This window comes from Solanum lycopersicum, chromosome 2 (genome assembly GCF_036512215.1).
Source record: "Solanum lycopersicum chromosome 2, SLM_r2.1".
NCBI classification, from domain to species: Eukaryota; Viridiplantae; Streptophyta; class Magnoliopsida; order Solanales; family Solanaceae; genus Solanum; species Solanum lycopersicum.
Genome location: NC_090801.1, coordinates 50,593,063 through 50,614,226, shown reverse-complemented (window position 1 = coordinate 50,614,226; position 21,164 = coordinate 50,593,063). Strand labels below are relative to the sequence as shown.

At 30.8% G+C, this 21,164-nt stretch overlaps 1 long non-coding RNA gene across 1 annotated transcript; it reads right to left on the bottom strand.

Annotated features, from left to right (window-relative positions):
* Window positions 1-567: 567 nt before the first annotated feature.
* Window positions 568-3,481, bottom strand: LOC138341728 (uncharacterized). The gene is made up of 2 exons (XR_011214603.1): window positions 2,516-3,481; window positions 568-974 (listed from the first exon to the last, which is right to left on the bottom strand). It is a non-coding gene; the product is annotated as an uncharacterized lncRNA (long non-coding RNA).
* Window positions 3,482-21,164: the final 17,683 nt, after the last annotated feature.

Here is a 21,164-nt window from a genome sequence, read left to right as displayed (position 1 = left end):
TGTTATAGAGTTTGTAATCCTTTTGTGTGTCTGAGTAGCCCATGAAAATAGAAGAAATAATTTTAGGTTAAAATTTGTCAATAAAATTTGGTGTAGTGACATAACATAAACACCCAAACACTCTCACATGATGCAAATTAGGAGGTTGTTTATGAAAGATTTCATCAGGTGACTTTCCATTGAGGACACTGGAAGGCAGTCTATTAATCAGAAAAGTAGCAGTGGACACATTCACCCCAGTATTTTAGTGGTACATGAGCTTGCAACCTAAGGGCTCTAGCCATTTCAAGAAGATGTTTGTGCTTCCTCTCAGCAATGTTATTTTGCTGAGGAGTATGTACACAAGTGCTTTGATGAACAATCCCAAGAGAAGAGAACAATGCATGACATTGGTTATTGAAAAACTCAAGACAATTATCTGATCTAATGGTTTTGATATTAGCTGAGAACTGTGTTTTGACTAAAGTAATGAAGGCTGATATAAAAGTAACTACTTCACTTTTGTATCTTAATAGAAAAATCCATGTCATTCTGGAATAGTCATTAACAATAGTGAGAAAGAACCTATGACAATTATAAGTGCATTTCTTATAAGGTCCCCAAACATCCATATGAAAGAAGTTCAAAAGGAAATACAGTTTTCTTAATGCTAGAAGGAAAAGAAAATCTAGTATGTCTTGCAAGAGGACAGACAAGACATGATTCAAAATCTTGGTGCTAAAAAGCTGATTTTAGTGAATCAATCTTCTTAAGCACAGCAACAGGAGCATGACCAAGCCTTAGGTGCCATGTGGTGAGGTCATGAGACTGACTTAATCTGGATTTGAAATTTGAAGATGATGAAGTTGGATTGATTGTAGAGTTGGAAGAACTGATATGAGATGCATTGACAAAAGGTGGATGAGTGATGTGTGGAAGGATGTAGAGACCTTCCTTTTCCTTACCAATCCCCCTTACTTTCCAGAATAAAGGTCCTGAAATAAGCATAAGTAAGGATAAAAGGATACACAACAATTCAACTCTTTAGTTAGCTGGGAAATAGACAAGAGATTATATGTATGTTTTATCAAAAAATATTGGTTTAAATTTTTTTGACTTTTTTAGAGTCGTCACTTAATTTTTAAGAAAAAGCAAGAAAACTTGTTTTCAAAAGACTTAATAGATAAAATTGTTTTGAAAATATTTAAAGGGTTCGGGGATTCATATTAACGTCTTAGGAACGTTTTAGAAGCACCTAAGACGTCCGCTAACATGCGGTTATCCGACAACTAACTTAATTTGGTTAAAACTTACGACTTTGTGATAAAATATTTCTTAGAGTTTGTTTGGAAATTAATGTCTAGCTTTTACCTAAGTGAAATACCTAACTTGAAGAATTTATTTTGAAAAACTACTTAAACTTGATTTACTTTTAAGTTGTTAAAACAAAAATAGCGTTTGCGGGGATTCGAAAGTTTCTTAACTTAAAACTAACTAAAAAATAAAGCAAGTAAATAAACAAGAGATAAGAGAGAGGGAAAGAGATTTGGGTCCAAATAGGGGTTCTGTTCGCCTTGATCGATTTTTGGATCCACCTGTTTTAGGTTTTTTGACCCATCTGACTTTTTGGATTTTTGACCCATTTTCTTTTTTTCGTACCTGTCCTAGACTAAGCAAATAATTAATACAAAATAAATAAATAAAGACGACAAGGGCTTAGGCCCAAAATAAATACAATACAAAAAGCGAAAATAATAAGAAAAAATCTTCTAAACCCGCTCATTCAACTTTCTTTAATTCTTTAAATTTTGGATCTGTACGTCGTTTTGGCCGGACTCGATAAGGGTTCAAGCATTAAAAATTCTCTTGAAAATGCCAGGAATGTGATTGGAGTTCCCGAACTCATCCGAAGTCACACGAAAGTAAAGAAAAAAATATTAGCATTTATCCATAAATAATGAAGCTCACAAATAAAACGTGATCATCTCATTAGGAAAAAAATCAAATAAAATGATGTCATGATATCCAATATATTAACAACGATCTACTAACTACACGACATACGCTTATGCTTCCAAACTTAAAACTGGTTGTCTAAAAACCTCTCTCAGGCATAAATGAATTACTGGAAGAGATTTGACAAATTTCAACACTTAAAGGACAAGGAGCAATAACTACCATGTATAACTTGAACTTAGGACCATGTTTCCAGAAAAACATCACAAACCACAAATTAAGGATAAGTAAACTAAAGGACAGTCGCTACACCACTCAAATTTTTTAGACTTGACTCATGAATGACATTAAAACAACCTTATCTTCTGGAATGCCTCGAAGAGATTTAGAGCAACAAATCTGTTTCGATATTTGGGAGCACGATTGCAGCAAGAGACACATTAGGAGGGGGGTTTACTTGCACAAAACAATAATCTTTTAGCATAATAGATAATTTCGAAAAAATCTGAGACTCAACTAACAATCTCGACATCATTGAAAATATATACCACAAAGAGTTAGGATAGAAAGCAAAGTTTACCTTCTTGTGTGCAGCAAACTGAGAAACGAGCAAGGGAGACTTCTTCCATTGAGACGCAAACACTAGCCAGCAAACGCGAAAAATAAACAATAGCCTGCTCCTTTTTCCTTTTTCTCAAACGTATATTATGTATCTTGTAGAATCTTTGCCTTACTATTTCCTCAATATCTTTTGCTCTTAAAAAATTTCAAGATGAAGGAGCAATCTCCATGCTTTCACTGTTTCAGTTGTCGCCCAAAAAAAATCCTTAACTATTTCTTCTATCCCCAAAAGAACAAAACTCTTCAGAAAAAAATCAAAAATCAAAAAAAAATCTCATCTCTCTCTTTCTGTCTGAGAAAGAGAATACTTATAAAAGAATATTAGGGTTTTCGAAGGAGAGAAAAGGGCAAAGTCGACCATCCTCCTCCCTTCCGAATTTGAAATCCCTCAAGAATTATTGGCTGGAGTCCTGCACAAATTCGTACGATTGCCCAACGGCTAAACAATCTGGGGCGTTCAAATTTTCAGCAAGGACGAACGAATCAACGAGATTTTGCCACTTTACCCTGTTCATCGTACAAACTCATACTGAGAAGCAGGAGGGGCAGAAAATGTGTGACCTCCGTCTAACGTCGTGTCCTTTGCAAACGTCGAACGTTGTTCCCGTTAACTTGCTTTTGACAGAGAGGGTAAGCGCATTCCAGCGAGGTAGGGTCGTTCACACGCAATATTTCAGAAGTGAAGACGCCCTTTTCTGGGTTTCTATCGGTAAAACTAAAAATTGGGTTCTTCTCTTTGGAAAATCAAATTTGGTGGGTTGGGTCAGAGGGATTTAAGTGGGATGAATCAATTGGGCTGGATGGAGGGGCATTAAAAGATTGGGCCTGGGAGATGGGGAAATTTTTTTGGGTCCAAAATTTGGGCCTGAGATTGTTGTATAGTTTATATAAAATCCCAACTTGGTCGATGAATAGATAAATGAAATAACAATTCAGCTAATTTGAAATTAATCCACCAAAATTTGAATATGTGAACCGATACATTAATTCACGAGCTCCTTGAATCTCACCGACATGAAATAGTCAACTTAATTATAAACTAATGATAAAAATATAACTGTAACTTATACCAAATTAGTTTAAAACTTTACTAAAACTAAACTTTTGAGATGATTCTTTTTTCTTCTTTTTTGGCATTTCATAAATTGAATTAATTACGTACAAAAATACGTATTACTTAAAATTGTGAAAGGTTATAAAGCTATTTAAAGTATCTTAAATATTTCTTATATATATATAATTTGATGAAAGTAATCACATTAAATTTTTTGGGATCTAGGAGGCTAGAGAATTAATTATCATCATGGAGGATCAAAATTTGGGTGTCAACAATGTAAATTGAGGCACATAGAGAACATTAGAGATTTCATGGTTTTGTAAGAATTTAGTTGAACCAGTGTGAGTTACTGAGGTAGTGTGATCATTAGGCAATGAAACACTATTAAAAGAAAGATTAGCAGGAATATGATTAAGTAGTCGATCCAAACTAGAAACCATATGATGTGTAGCCCCAGTGTCAACAATTCAAGAAAATGTATCATTACCTACAGCAGAACAAACATGTGATATATTAAATGTGAAAGGGGTACTAATGATACCTGCCATGTTAGCCATTACCTCCTTTGGTGTAGACTCTTTGTCAATCATTTTCAACAAATGGCAGTATTGATCATGAGTAAAAGATGGTACAGTTTGAGCTGGATTAGGAGATGGTTCATTCTCATCTTGATTGGAAGGATTTACATTGTTTGCCTGTGTTTTCTGTTCCCAAAAGATTGAGACCTCTCATTTCCATATGACTGGTCTCTTCCACCCCTATCATCTTACAACTTTTTTCCTTGTGAACTTGAAATTAGGAGGATACCCAATTAACCTGTCGCAGTTGGCTCTTGTGTGATTCTTCATATGACAATAATCACAATACAGTGCTGTATTTGGACCAGTTTTATTGTTGTGCAAAGAGACCAATGCAGTTGGTCATGAACATCTAATTTTTGTAGATGCAATACACAATTAGAAATCAAACTCGATTGAACCTTTTGACTTTCGTCTTGCATAATCATGCTATAGGCTTGGTTAAGACTAGGACTAGGTATTGTCAAGAGTATTTGGCTTCGTGACTGGGCAAAGCTATCATTCAGCCCCATTAAGAATTGCATGAGTTTCTGTCTTTCCATGTGCTCTGCATACACTCTATATTTGTCACACTCACAAGCTGGTAGGGGAACTAGAGATACATATTCATCCCAGAGATTTCTCAACTTCGAATAGTACTCAGATACAGTGAATACACCTTGACTCATTGTGCTAATCTCTCGATGAACTTGGTAAATCCTAGTCAAATTTTGCTTATCAAATCTTTCCTTTAGGTCCTTCCAAACACTATATTCATCATAAGAGAACATAAGTCCATTGGCTAGATCTTTCGAGACTGAATTAGTTATCCAAGATAATATAAAAGCATTACATCGATAAAACCAATTTTATTCTTAGCTAACAATGAAACTTTCATGGAATTAATCCTGTGTAGTTTTTCATACCAATAAGTTGCTGAGGAATTAGAATACTACCAGGAGTATTAGAAGGATGCAAATATCAGAGGAGGATGAATATCGGTGAATTTCTCGATCTCCATTGGATTTGGTGTATTTTTCTCTTGGCTAGATAATTCAGATTTTCTAGCTCCATTCACCATAGCTGTAGTTTTTTGATTTTAGAACTTTGATTGATAAATATTGAGGTCGGTATTCAACTTTTCTTCAAATTCCTAATTTGTGCCAAAAAAAATTGCGTGCATCAAATCTATTGATCTATTCACTAGCTAGGTTTCCATTACTACAAGCTCTGATACCATGATAAAAGTTGATTTCCTAGTTGTATTTCATATGAGTTGCAGCAGAGAAGAATGAGTGAGGAATGGAAGGAGAAGAAGAGAATGAATGGAACAATGAATTGGAATTAACCGACTTACTTTCTCATTATCAACAATGCTCTATTTATATACAATACATGATTTGATAAATCACACTAATTAATTTGCTAACTAACAGAATTGTTGAGCTAACTAATTCAACAAATAAGGTGACTAACTCTAACTAACTATTTTCAGTAGATGTAATACACATTTCAACAGGATTTTTGGTGGAGGAGGGACAATAGGGTCTGGGATTTTCTGATGGTCTTTAGCTTTCGATTGTGCCAAAAATGGAGCTAAGTTTTTATGGCGGCTTGATGGAGATTGAGTGTTTGGATGACTGCTCTAATAGGATTTTTGGTTGTTGTTTGGTTGCTGGTTTGGGTTGCTTTTTTCACCGAAAAAATAGAAAATGTAAAGGATCCTGGAGGCAGTGAACAGGGGTTTGGGTGGTTATTTCACTGGAAAAGAAGAAACACATAAAGGAGGTTTTGGTTTGGTGGCTTGTCGGGTCGGTTTTTTGTGGCTTGTTGGGTGTTCTTTTTGTTGTTGTTTGGTAATGTTTCAGCTGCTCCTCGGTGGATGTTAGTGGTGTGGAGAATGTGGTGGTTCGCTACTGATTTGGTGGCTGAAACAGTTTAAAAAATGAGAGTTGTTTGGCCCAAAAAAGGTGATGAACGGAGGTGGGTTTTGGGTTGTGACGGTTAAGGGGGAAAAATGGGAGAGGAAAAATTAGGATTTTTTCTATTTCAAAATAGTTTCTCCCAATGTCTAAAATTATTCTCCACCGTACTCACTTATTGAATAAGCTATTGTTTATATAGAAAAAATAAAAAATTACCTAGAGTACAATACTATTCTTTTAAAATCGTGGCCTAAAATCACTAGCTAATAAAAATATTATCCAGGTTTGAATGAATTTCTAAATTGGGTAAACTATCAAAATAATATTAACAAATGTAACGGATCAAATGAATATTAAAAAATGTAATAAACGTAACTAATGACATGTAAAAAAGCAATTTAAACATTAACTGATAAAAAATTCTAAATTTGATAAATAAGGATAATTATCGATAAACTTATTTGAAACTATAAAAAAATATTATGAACTATTAAATAAATAAAACTTAAAAGTTACGAATTTTGAAAATGTTAGGCCAACATTGGGTGTCAACAACGTTACTACCCGTTTCATTTTAATTTTATTTCTCTAATATTTTTAAAATATATTTGTTTCTATATTTATTACTTTTATTGTGTCGAGAAAATGATAACTACTTTTTAATTTTATACTCAACATTAATTGAGTTAAAAAGTAAAAGCATAAAATGTATTCACGAATGCAATTTATAATAAATTTAGTCTTTTCTTGTTGAAATTACGTTATTATCCATTTTATTTGTCCAATATTTTAAAACATATTTATTGTTTTTATTACATCGAGAAAAAATAATTTTTTTTGTCATTTTATTCTCAATGTTAATTGAGCTGAGAACTAAAGGCATAAAATGCATTCAATGAATGCGATTTATTTGTAAGTTTCACTATCTTCTCATTTATCATTGAAATTACAATATTATCCCTTTCATTTAATTTTATTTCTCCAATATTTAAAAAAATATCTTTATTTCTTTTATTTATTACTTTTATCATATCGAGAAAACAATAATTGTTTTTTCATTTTATACTCACATTAATTGATTTGAGAACTAAAGGCATAAAAAACATTCAACGAATGTGATTTATGTGTAAGTTCCAGTCTCTTCTCATTATTATTGAAATTATGTTTTTACCTTTTTCATTTAATTTTATTTGTCCAATATTTTAAAAATATATTTATAACTTTTATCATATCGAGAAAAAATAATAATTTTTGTTATATATAACTCGATATTAATTCAGCTGAGAACAACTAAAGGCATAAAACACATTCAATGAATGTAAATTATGTGTAAATTTCAGTATCTTCTCATTTATTGTTGAAATTACATTATTATCCCTTTCATTTAATTTTATTTTCTCCAATATTTTAAATATACATGTATTTCTTTGATTTATTATTTTCATGGTATCGAGAAACAATAATTATTTTTTTCATTTTATACTCAACATTAATTGAGTTGAGAACTAAAGACATAAAATGTATTCGACGAATGCGATTTATGTTTTTAAGTTTGAGTCTGTTCTCATTTGTTGTCGAAATTACGTTATTACACATTTCATTTAATTTTATTTGTCCAATATTTTTAAAATATATTTATAATTTTTATTATATCAATAAAAAGATAATTATTTTTGTCATTTTATGCTCACCATTAATTGAGCTGAGAACTAAAAGCATAAAACATATTCATCAAATACGATTCATATGTAAGTTTTAGTTTGTTCTCATTTAATGTTGAAATTACATTATAACCATTCCCATTTAATTTTATTTCTCTAATATTTTATAAGTACATTTATTTCTTTTATTTATTATTTTTATCATATCAAGAAAAGATGATTATTTTTTAATTTTATACTCAACATTAATTGAGGTAAGAACTAAAGACATAAACTCATTCGATGAATGAATTTGTGTAAGTTTCAACATCTTCTCATTTATTGTTAAAATTACGTTATTACTTTTTTCATTTAATTTTATTTATCCAATATTTTTAAAATATATTTAGTACGTTATCGTATCGAGAAAACGATAATTATTATTTCATTTTATACTCAACATTAGTTGAGTTGAAAGCTAAAAGCATAACACATTCAATGCATGCAATTATGTGTAAGTTTCAGTGTCTTCTCATATATGCTTGAAACTACACTGTTACCCTTTCCATTTAATTTTATTTGTCAAATATTTTAAAAATATATTTATTACTTTATCTTGTCGTGAAAAAGATAATATTTCTTCGTTTTATACTCAACATAAATTGAGTTGAGACCTAAAAATATAAAACACATTCAACAAAAGTGATTTTTGTGTAATTTCAATCTCTTCTCATTTATTGTTGAAATTACGATATTATCCCTTTCATTTAGTTTTATTTGTTTAATATTTATTAAGTGTCTTCTCATTTAATTTTTTTCATTTTATACCCAACATTATTTGAGTTGAGAACTAAAGGCATAAAAAAATTCAACGAATGCAATTTATGTATAAGTTTCAGTTTATTCTTATAATTACAGTATTATCTGTAACGACCTGTTTAGTCGTTTTGAGCAGCAGATTTTATTTCTGGAAAAACTGGCTGAGACGACGGATCCCACGACGGACCGTCGAGGGGGTCTCGTTCCAAAACACTTAGAATTCTGAAATTTGAGTACTGAAATCGACTCTCTGAACTTCGTGACGGAATGGCAGGACGGACCGTCACAGGCGTGACGGGCCGTCACAGATCCTTCAGTAAATTTCAGTCTCTGAACTTTACGACGACTCAGCAGGACGGACCGTCGCAGGCACGACGGCCCGTCATAGGCTGCGTAATCCCAGGCTGGGTCGGATTTCTTTAAATGTTTTAAGGGACGTTTTGGACTATTCCTGCTTATAATTATAAAGTTGGTGGTTGAATATTAATAATCCAATTTCTTGAGGGTTAAAGGAGATAACCTTAAATTAATTGGTGGGTTATTTTGTCATCTTTTATACTTAATTATATGTTAATTAGGGTAAAAGAAAGAGGGTTGGAATAAGAAAAATAGAAAGAACAAGAGAGGGAGAATCGATCAAGAGAGAGAGGAACGAAGAGAATAACAAAGCTTTGGGGAAATTGCTTGCTTGATCACGAATCTTCGGTGGAGGTAGGTTATGGTTTTATGCTATTCGTAGTAAACTCTTAATAGCGAATGATATGTATTGGGTAGTGTTGTAAACCCTTCTATATGCTTAATTGTATGCTTGCATGAATGTGATTATATAATTGTGATCAAATAAGCATGATGAAGCTATTGAATCCTAAATCTTGAAAAAGAAACCCTAATCTACTTTGTTAATGATGATGTCTTAGTATAAAAGAAGGCTTGATGAACGAAAGTAGTGAGATTAGGGGATCGGGTGCCACGTTCCGGTACCAGGATAGTATATGAGGATCGGAGTGTCACGTTCCGACACCAGGATAGTATATGGATCGGGTGCCACGTTCCGATACCAGGATAGTATATGAGGATCGGAGTGTCACGTTCCGACACCAGGATAGTATATGGATCGGGTGCCACGTTCCGGTACCAGGATAGTATATGAGGATCGGAGTGTCACGTTCCGACACCAGGATAGTATATGGATCGGGTGCCACGTTCCGGTACCAGGAAAGTATATGAGGATCGGAGTGCCACGTTCCGGCACCAGGATTAGCAAAGAGAATGAATCTTGAAATATGTTAATATACTCAATTTAATGAACCTAATTCCCAAATGAGTATGATGGGGAGGCGTGAGTCCTCATTGATGAGCTTGGTGTTGTGACCAAGGGTTATGGTAATTGTAAATGCCGCATGTTGAGTATTGTAGTTGATTTTATGATATTATCTGATATATACTGTTTTCTATTTTGAGTTGGCCGATGATATCTACTCAGTACCTGTGTTTTGTACTGACCCCTACTTGTATGTTTTCTTTTTGATTATTTGTGGAGTGCAGTAAACGTGCCGTCGTCTTCAACTCAACCGCAACTCTAGCCAGTCTTCATTACATCGGATTTCAGGGTGAGCTAATGCTTCTAGCTTGGACTGGATCTTCCTCTTCATGTCTTGATGACTTGAACTTCCGGCATGGACTAGCTTTTTACTTATTCTAGCTTCTTAGACACTCGTAGGTTAGTAATTTGAGATAGATGTTCTTGTGATGATGACTTCCAGATTTTGGGGATATTAATTGATAAATTTTAGAAGTTGTTAATTGATTTCATTAATGAGTTTTAAGTCTTACGCATTATTTTCTGTTATTATTGGTAAACGATTGGGGTTAGATTGATTGGTTCGCTCACATAGGAGGGTAAGTGTGGGTGCCAGTCGCGGCCCGATTTGGGTCGTGACATTATCCCTTCCATTTAGTTTTATTTGTCTAATATTTTTAAAATATATTTATTTCTTTTATCATGTTGAGAAAAGATAATTACTTTTTTAACTTTATAGTCAACATAAATTGAGTTGAAAATTAAAGGCATAAAACACATTCAACGAATGTGATATATGTGTAAGTTTCAATCTCTTCTCTTTTATTGTTGAAATTACATTATTACCCCTTTCATTTAATTTTATTTCTCCAATATTTTTTTAACATACATTTATTTCTTTTATTTAACACTTTTATCGTATCGAGAAAAAAATGATAAATAGTTTTTCATTTTACACTCAACATTAATTGAGATGAGAACTAAAGTCATAAAACGCATTCAACGAATGTGATTTAGATGTAAGTTTCAGTTTCTTCTCATTTATTGTTATAATTACGTTATTATCCCTTCCATTTAATTTTAGTTTTCCAATATTTTGAATATATATTTATATCTTTTATTTATTACTTTTATTATATCGAGAAAACAATAAAAAAAATTTCATTTTATACTCAACATTAGTTGAGTTTAAATCTAAAGACATAAAACACATTCAACGAATACGATTTACGTGTAAGTTTAAGTGTCTTATCATTTATTATTAAAATTATGTTATTAGACCCTTCATTTAATTTTATTTGTCCAATATCTTAAAATATATTATTTCTTTTATTTATTACTTTTATCGTATCGAGAAAACGATAATTATTTTTTTAATTTTATACTCAACGTAAATTGATTGAGAACTAAAGACATAAAACACATTCAACTAATGCGGTTTATCTGTAAATTTCAGTCTCTTCTCATTTGTTATTAAAATTATGTTATGACCCATTCCATTGAATTTTATTGTCCAACATTTTTAAAATATATTCATTGCCTTTATTGTATAGATAAAAGGATAATTATTTTTCATTTTATACTCAACATAAATTGAGCTTAGAATTAAAGGCATAAAATGCATTTAATGAATGCGATTTATGTGTAAGTTTCAGTCTATTCTCATTTATTGTTGAAATTACGTTATTATCCATTCCATTTAATTTTATTTGTAGAATATTATTAAAATATATATTTTAATTTATTTGTTGCTTTTATCATATAGAAAAAATTATATATATGAATGCGATTTATGTGTAAGTTTTAGCCTCTTCTCTTTTATTGTTGAAATTTCGTTATCACCCCTTGCATTTAATTTTATTTGTACAATATTTTTAAAGTGCATTTTATTATTTATTACTTTTATTATATCGAAAAAAAATTATAATTATTTTTTTATTTTATACTCAACATTAATTGAGCTGACAACTAAAGACATAAAACGCATTCGACGACTGCGATTTATGTGTAAGATTTAGTTGCTTCTTGTTTATTGTTGAAATTAAGTTATTACTCCTTTCATTAATTTTATTTGTCCAATATTTTTAAAATACAATTATATATTCTATTTATTACTTTTATCATAGCAAGAAAAGATAATTATTGTTTACACTTTATACTCAACATTAATTGAGCTGAGAAATAAATGCATAAAATGTATTCAACAAATGCGATTTATGTGTAAGTTTCAGTCTCTTTTCATTTATTGTTGAAATTATATTATTACCCCCTCCATTTAATTTTATTTGTCCAATATTTTTAAAATATATTTATTTCTTTTGTTTATTACTTTTATCATATCGAGAAAATGATTAAAAAATATTTTATATTACACATAATTTGAGCTAAGAACTAAAAGACATAAAATACATTCAATGAATGTGATTTATGGTAAGTTTCAGTCTATTTCATTTATTGTTGTTACACTATTACCACTTCCATTTAATTTTATTTGTCCAATTTTTTTAAAATATATTATTATTTTTATTTATTACTTTTATCATATCGAGAAAAAAATAAATATTTTTCATTTTATACTAAACATAACTTGAGTTGAAAACCAAAGGCATAAAACGGGAAAGAAATTTATGCTAGAAAACTTCTGAGTAGTAACTTGAAAATTTTTCGCGTAGGCCAGACTTGGGCGAAATCTGAGTAAGGTGAGGTCTAGGGAAATCCGATAATGGATGAGAGATTTACTTATGAGTTTTATCATGTGAGTGGATCACCAAGACGTTAGGAGCTTGTAAGGCTTTACATAATTAAACTCGGACGAGTAGAACTCCTGAAACTTATCTTGGCGTGAAAGGGTAGTTTTAGAACGTCAAGGTCTGAAGGCGTATTGCGAAATGGGAGCTTGGAACTCAAATTTCAGGTTTTTGTCTATGTGCAAACGCAGGGGCGGGACAAATCCTACTTTGGCGGGGCCGCTGTGATGGGCCAATTGCGACTTAAATTGGAGAAAACTCCCAAGAATGTTATTTTCTACACAAACTCATTCTTAAAAGCTAAGGGGACGATCTAGGGCAGTTCCTCATCAAATTCCCATGAATCCTCGCGCCATAGGTATTACACCCCTAATTCATACTTCGATTCTTAGAACGTAGAATCTTTACTAATTATCGTTGATGAGAGTTTTAGCCTGAAATTACTGGTGAAAAAATCTCTAATTGAGCATTAGGATCATGGGTTTGACCTTGTGTTGATATTTTTAATATAATTTGAATGAATTAGGCCTTGTTTGTTGATCCTTGCATTGATTAATTATTTTAAACAAAGAACAAGCTACAAGACTCCAAAAAGGGAAGGGTCAATTGTCTTAGGAGTATTCAGACTTGGTGTCAAGGTAGGTAATGGTTCGACTTCCCGTTGTATTGTATATGTTTGAAATTGCTCCATTGTATGCATGAATGTATGTGAATAGGGAAACACGAATCAAATCTAATGAAATGATTAAGTACGAACAATTACCACTATAAGAAAGCTGTGAATTATATAGAGATTTTCCTAGTAATTAGTATGAAAAATTGCAAGAAAATAAGTTTACGAATTTTCATACTAATCTTCAGAAAAATTTTCATGTAATTCATAGATTTTTTGTAGTGTACATGTCATGAACCTATTACTTGACGGTGTGACTATGTGCACTTTTCATTATCGGTATGATTGTGATTGTAGTTGTGCTAACTTGATCGGGTGTTATATTTTGACATATATATTGGATCGAGTGTCACGTTTCTATACATATATATTAGATCAGATATCACGTTCCGACACACTAACAGTTTGCATGTGGGTTATATGAGAGGACCATTTGTGACTATTACATTCATATCTACTTGTTATTGATATTGTGAAATTGTATATTGCTCCTAAAATGATATTTAGATTGTGCATCTTGTATATGTGTGTTTACCGTGTTGTAATTACTTGCTCATATTTTGCTTACTGGAGTAGTCTTGTGGTCTTATCGGTACACCGTTGTTTCATGTACTCATAATGCACTTGCTCTTTCTTTATTGAGTACAAAACATCTTCATGTGGCTACTGACAGGACCCAACTAGTGGCATTGACTGAGACCGAATTCGAGGATGAGCCATTTCTTTCAGACTGCTATGGATCCATCATTAGTTTTGTCCATTCTTTTCAGACTCTACTATATATTCAGACTTTTACTTTTGTTTAGTTTTCGGGGTAGCACCCATTTTTTCTTAAACTTGTTAATTAGTAGAGTTTTGGTACAATGACTTTTAGGTCTTCGGTTGAATTTTCACGAGGTTCATGTATGTTTGTTTTTGTTAAACCTTCAGAATTTATGGAAACTCAGTACTTAATTCATCATTGTCGCAACTCAAATGGAGTCGTGAATGACACCCACGCTTAACCTCCTAAGTGGGATAACCAAGGAATATAAACTCCAACATATATAAGTATTTTAATTACGAATAACGATAAACATGCGGAAGCTCAAAACTTGTTAAAGTAACTAATCTAATCGATCTCTAAAGTCTATTACATATTATCCCCAGAACATGAAAGTCATCACATCAAGGACATCTAATATCCAAATATTAAGTCTAAGAATATCAAATACACCAAAATAAAAGAAAAAATGATATATGCCCAAAAACATAGGACATCATGTCATGACCGAGAGAATCCAATACGAGCTTGAATGAATAGCTCACCCTGGAATCTGATATGCTGGAGACTGACTAGAGCTGAGAGAAATTCGAAGTCACTGGTACACTCTCTGCACTCTATAAAAGGAAAACAAAGAAAACACAAGTAGGGCTCAACACGGGGCAACATGTACTGAGTAGGTATCATCGGCCAACCAAAAATAGAAACTAATATACAATGAATAATAATATGAACTCAACTACAACACTTAGCAGGTGATAAGCAACAAACAACATGAACCAGTGTCAAAAACACTAAGTAAGTATGTAATAAGTCAACAATATCAAGATTATCCATGAGCACTCATGCCTCCAAATAAATCATTTGGGGAATTGAGTTCTTTGAGATTGAGTACATTTCATTAAACATGTTTTTCCTTTAATATTATAGTGTCTGAACGTGACACTCCGATCCAATTATACCGTGTGGGAACGTGACACTCCGATCCAAGAATACTGTGTCGGAACGTGACACTCTGATCCAATTATACGGTGTCGAAACGTGACACACCAATCCAAGAATACCGTGTCGGAACGTGACACTCCGATCCAATTGTACCATTAATTTATCATTTATTATCACCACTTTCAATTCATTGATAATATTTTATCAAGCCTATTCAAAGCATCACTTAGATTATTAAGAATATAAATCTCAATGTCTCAGGATTTTAGACCAATCACAAAACACACAACCAAGCCACACAACGACACAATAACTTCACAATATCATTTAATGCATATCAATTACTATTGAGAGTTTACTACCAAATAACATAAACCATAACCTACCTCCACCGAAGTAGGGAAGTCGAGCAAACTACTTCTCCAATACTTTTCCTTTCCTCAATGTCTCTGAACCTTTCCAATAAGTATATATGCATAATTCATAAGTTAACGAGTCTATAGACACCCATGTTATTATATGTACGCTAAAATTCACCCAATTCTATAATCAATTTGCTAAAGTTCAAACCTAAGGATAAGTCTTAATTCCTTCAATTAGAATATATTTAGTAAAATTTAAATAATTTAATACACCTAATATTTAATTATCTATCTCAATATATCAAAATTTATTTCACAATATAATACCAAAATTGTGATATTTAACAGTTAAAGCCACTGGTTAAGGAACCAGTGGCAACAAACGATTGTTAAATTATTTAGTTCCTCACTTACATCCAAAGTTCCAACCAATCAGTGGTACAAATTTATGCATATTGCCACTATACATTTCCTTTTCATATTTTCATTAATTCACTAACAACAATCCATGCAATTTAATAATTACCATCCTTCCTTTCCAATCAAGTTATAAGACATACTATATGATTATAATAAATTGGTCCACTACCAATCATTAATTGGCTATTAAAAGGTCCTACTATAATTCCAAGAACTAAAATTCATGTGAAGGCCAAACAAGATTTCTAACTCAATTTTTGATAATATCAACAATAACAAAAACCACCTAATTTATAATTCAAGGAACAATCCAATTACTTAATTATCATCTCCTATTTATTACTTCATGATGACCGCACGATTGTTGTAATGCTTGCCTGACAATTATTCATTGCGGTAGTGGTTCTCCCACTGAAGGGTTAGTGTGAGTGTCAATCACGACGATTTTGATTGTGACATAATCAATGATGAATTCGTTTATTATCAAAATTGAGCAAGTATTTGTTGATATGAGTTCAATCGTATATAGTTGGTGTTAATTGAGCTTGTTGGATATTTTTGAGTTCAATTATGATGTTGTTGAGTTTGTTGTATATGTTATTGAGGTAGTTGGATATCGCTTAGTGAATTAAGAAACATGTCTAAGAAAATTAAATATATCATTTTATGAATTTATTTTTCTAAAGTCACACAATACTCGTGTTTGTTAAAATATCTAAAATATAAATTAGATCTCAATGTACATTAGACGAGTAACAATTCATATTATGTTAACAATGTCATGATATACTTTACAAGAAATTTGAATTATGTTTTGAAAGGTGAAGTTAATACCTCATGTTATGTTTTATTAAAAACTTATGAATATGATTTTGAGAATAGATGTCATATTCATAATAAAATGTCATGTTTTTTTATCGAAATCAAATTCTTAACGTTTAATTGAATTTCATATGATGGTGTTTAAATTAAATCGTAAAACTTCATATGAAATTTATAACGTACTTTTGTTAAAGAATGACAAAAGTCCCACATCGGTGGTTAATGAGATGGGTGAACTCCTTATAAGGCTTGGGCAATCCTCCTTCCTTTGAGCTAGCTTTTGGGGTGTGAGTTAGGCCTAAGACCTAATTTCACAACTTTATAATTACATAAAACAAACATGAAAGAAATATTATGTTGAGTCGTTATGTTCATTAGAAAAATAACGCTTTGAAAAATAATGTGAAAATATTAATTGTCTAATTGACAATTAAATAGACATTTATAAAGAGGATAAAAATATCAAGAGCTTGGTTAAGATGATTAGATATTTTTTCTTAATGATAATTATTATTGGTAATAAAAATTATTAAAACACTAGGTAATTTGATAAGAAGCCTGAATAATCAGACAAAGATTAAAATAGATGAGATACACATGTTAAATTATGCATATATCATCTACACTGAATACTTCTATACAAAAAAAAGGTGTACTTAAAGCATTATACCACATTTAAAAAATTAGATCCAAAACACATTATAACGTATGGAAAAATTGATTATGTATAAGATACAATTAGTAATAATTGTATAGATATTATTTTATTATTTTTTATTTAAACTGGTGGAACCTACATTTTGTTTTTTAACCTCTCATTTTGTACATATGAAAATAATTTTTGACTTATTTGTTTTAATCTATTTTATTTTTTTTTTAAAATAACCTATTTTATCATAAAAAAAAAACATCAGCATACAAAAGCTCAAATTAATTCTTTAAATGGTAACTTATGTCATAAAAATTGACCACTAAAACAATTTATATTTCTTTTCTCTCAATTCTTATTTATTGTTCTATAAAAAAATTTCACCTTATCATTTAAAAATCTACTTTTAGAATTTATTTAAAAATTATTTTTTATTTTATTTTAAAAAATTGATGTTTGATCATGAAAATTTGAAAGACAACTTTTAAAAATTGAAGGTATATTTTGAATTTGAAAAAGTATGTTAGTATAATCTTTTTTAAACTCATTTTTCACTTTTGATATTATTTAATATGAACGTTATTCCTATTTTTTTTTTAATAAAAATAAAACATAATTTTATTTTCTAACTCTTGCTCCATATATTTCATATACAGTAAAAATATATTTAAATTCTATGTTCAAATGCCTAATGATTTCTAATGTTAAATTTAATGACAAGTGTTTTACTATTCTTTACAACTATATATATATATATATATATATATATATATATATATATATATATATATATATATATATATATAAATTTAATTATATTGCATTAGAGATTCATTTTACTAAATTAATCGTATTTACCATTTAAAAATTATGTTAATCTTTTTGATATCTTATGTAGTTATGATAAGAATATTATTTCGTAAAAAATATTTTTTGTTAAAACAAAATAAATAAATAAATACAAGTAAAATATATTATTATCTATACTGAATATATTTGGGATAGTAAATGCATATAGATTTAAGATAACATAATATTAGAAAAAAGAATGGCAAAGAAGAAAAATAAAAAATGGGTCCACAGATTAAAATATATGTATAATAAAATAATGCCTCAAACAACTAATACAACTAGTATACCTATATATAATAAATTTTTTCATCTTATAAATCCATTGAATTGTGTGGATTGTCCTTTAGATATACTCAAAACTTAATTGTATTCATTCATATATACATGTTTCCAAGGTGATAAGAACCATTTGGATGACTATGTACTACTAATTGGACATTTATCATGTTGGCCTTTGGGGTTATATCTCAACTCTATAAATAGAGATATCATTCACCTTTTGTATAACACACTTGAATAAGAAGAAAATGACTCTTCTTTTATCTACTTCTCTTGTCTTCTTCTCTTTATATTTATATTGCTATGAGTTTACTTTTATAACAAGTTATCAACACGAGTTCTAACCAATTGAGAATGAGTTTTAGTTTTTCTTTAACTCATGATTTAGAATAAAATAATATTCAATCACTAACAATTATCAGGAACCAAAAACATATACAACTATTGGTTGAATATGACATGCTATACAAAACATCTTAAATGAAGAAGGTATCAAATTTAAATAGCATGAGTTTGAATATTATTTTGATTGTTTTGAAAGACTCAAAGGGTAAGTCATGTTGTACTTCGGTTTATTATATCGTTGGTTAAGGTTAAGACGATGGATTCAAGTTTCATCGCACCAAAAGGGTAAGACATCAAGTTAAAAGTCCGTATGCACCATAATAAAAAAAATATTTTTGAGGGTAAGACGGTAGATTCAAGTTCTATCGCACCTAGAGGGTAAAACATCAATTTATGTTTTGATGCACCATGCTGATAATGATTGGGTTCAAGCCCCATATAATTTAGCCTAACACGCCTTATATGGATAAGACATTGAGTTTGAGTCAATGCACCATATTGATGATAAAATGATGACTAAGAAAAATAATATATTTTTGATGAAAAGTCTTGAAATTTGTCCCATTGAATTTGCTCCATTCCTTGAAAAGAATGTGGTAGCAACAATATGACAACTTTGAAATCTGATGTTGACTTGCTCCATTCAATCGTATGAATGTGGTAGTAGTAAATAATTAGTCTGAAAGATGACAAATGATTAACGATATGAAAAAGGGCATGAAGGGACGAAATTATAATAGTCATCATTGTGGTAATTATAAAAGGAAGAACTCTATGGGTTCTCCAAATAGTCCTTTGAAATGTGAAGGCAATTTTCATTATCAAAATGGTATAAAAGGACATTGGACTTGTGAATGTTGTCGACCCAATAATTTGACAAGTTTATAAATCCTCCATCAAAAGACAAGAAGATAAAGTGATGATACACTTGATCTTTCAAAGTGATGTTGAGGTGTATCATGTAAATATGATGAATTTTAAAATCATGACAATGTACTTATAATGCAAATTTATGAAGTATATATAAATGATTAGTCCATTCCTTGAAGAGAATGTGACTTGTGATGAGTATCGTGAATGCTCGACCATTCTATAAGAGAATGGGTCAAGATGTGATAAAATCATTATGGGTTGAATATATGCCACAACTCACCTCTATGGGAGGTTTGAGAAAAAAAATGATATATACCAAAATTCACCTCTACGGGAGGTTTGAGAGAAAATAAAGTTTATTTGCCAGAAATAGTTAATGGTATTGTATGTTTATACGTTACTATGATATGTTTATTATGAACTACCGAAAGAAAAAAGAAAGAAATAGTTCTTGCCTATAAGGGTTATGGTCATTATTGTGTGGCAATACAAATTTGTCATTGGTTGTGTACCTATGGTACAATAAAAGTAAAGCAAGAAAGACGTCTTGCTCGTAATGTTTTGACCATGACAATAATGATATAATTTCTCCTTGAAGGAGATGCTCACAATAGTGATTGTGTCATGCAATATGTGATAATACACAAAATTAATAGCAAGCTCTACGAGTTGTGTTATTATCAGAGGAATAATAATGGGGTTGTAGTAAGTCTCAAAAGAAATATTTTTAAGTTTCGGATGAATTGAAAATAAATATTGAGACTATAAATCACTACAACCGAAAAGGGTTATAAATGTTTATGTAAAAGATTACCCCACTTTTCTTCATGTTTGTTCCATACAAACATGTACATGCTGATGAAATCACATGTAAAAGTAAATTATAAGTGTACTAAAATAAAGATCAATTGGCATGACTGGTTGACCATTCCGATTAAATGTGATGCAAACGTGATTGAGAATTCAGGTGATTTATATGATGAAGAAACAAATATTCTTCAAGAATTCTCTTGTGTTGCTTGTTCTCTTGATAAAATGATCATAGTACCAGCTAAGGTTGGAATTGTAATCACCTAAAATTTTTGCAACATATAAAAGGGTAAATATGGGCCCGTTCACCTATCATGTGGATCATTTGCAACTATATGATCGATGCATCTATGCGATGGTCACATGTATTTTATTGTCAACTTACAAATTGGTTTTTGTAAGGTTGTTTGCTCGAATTGTTAAAATTAAGAGCACAGTTCCAAACTATGAAATTATATTAATAATGTTGGTTGATTTAGCAGAAATTGTATGCCTCCAATTATAGCTAAATCATGGTTATGAGAACAAAACTTCCAAATAAGATTTGGTATGAGATAAGTAACATGTATCAACACATGTATGCATCAAACCAACAAGGTTTCCCCATTAAAATTGGTTCAGGGTCAGGAACCATATAATTTTCATCTAAAATGTTGAATGTGCGGCTATGATTTTAATTGCTCCACCACGTACAAAGATGAACTCCCAAATAAAGTTGGCGTGAATGTTAAATTTTCTAACATTAGGGGGAGAGATGATTGACAGCTGAA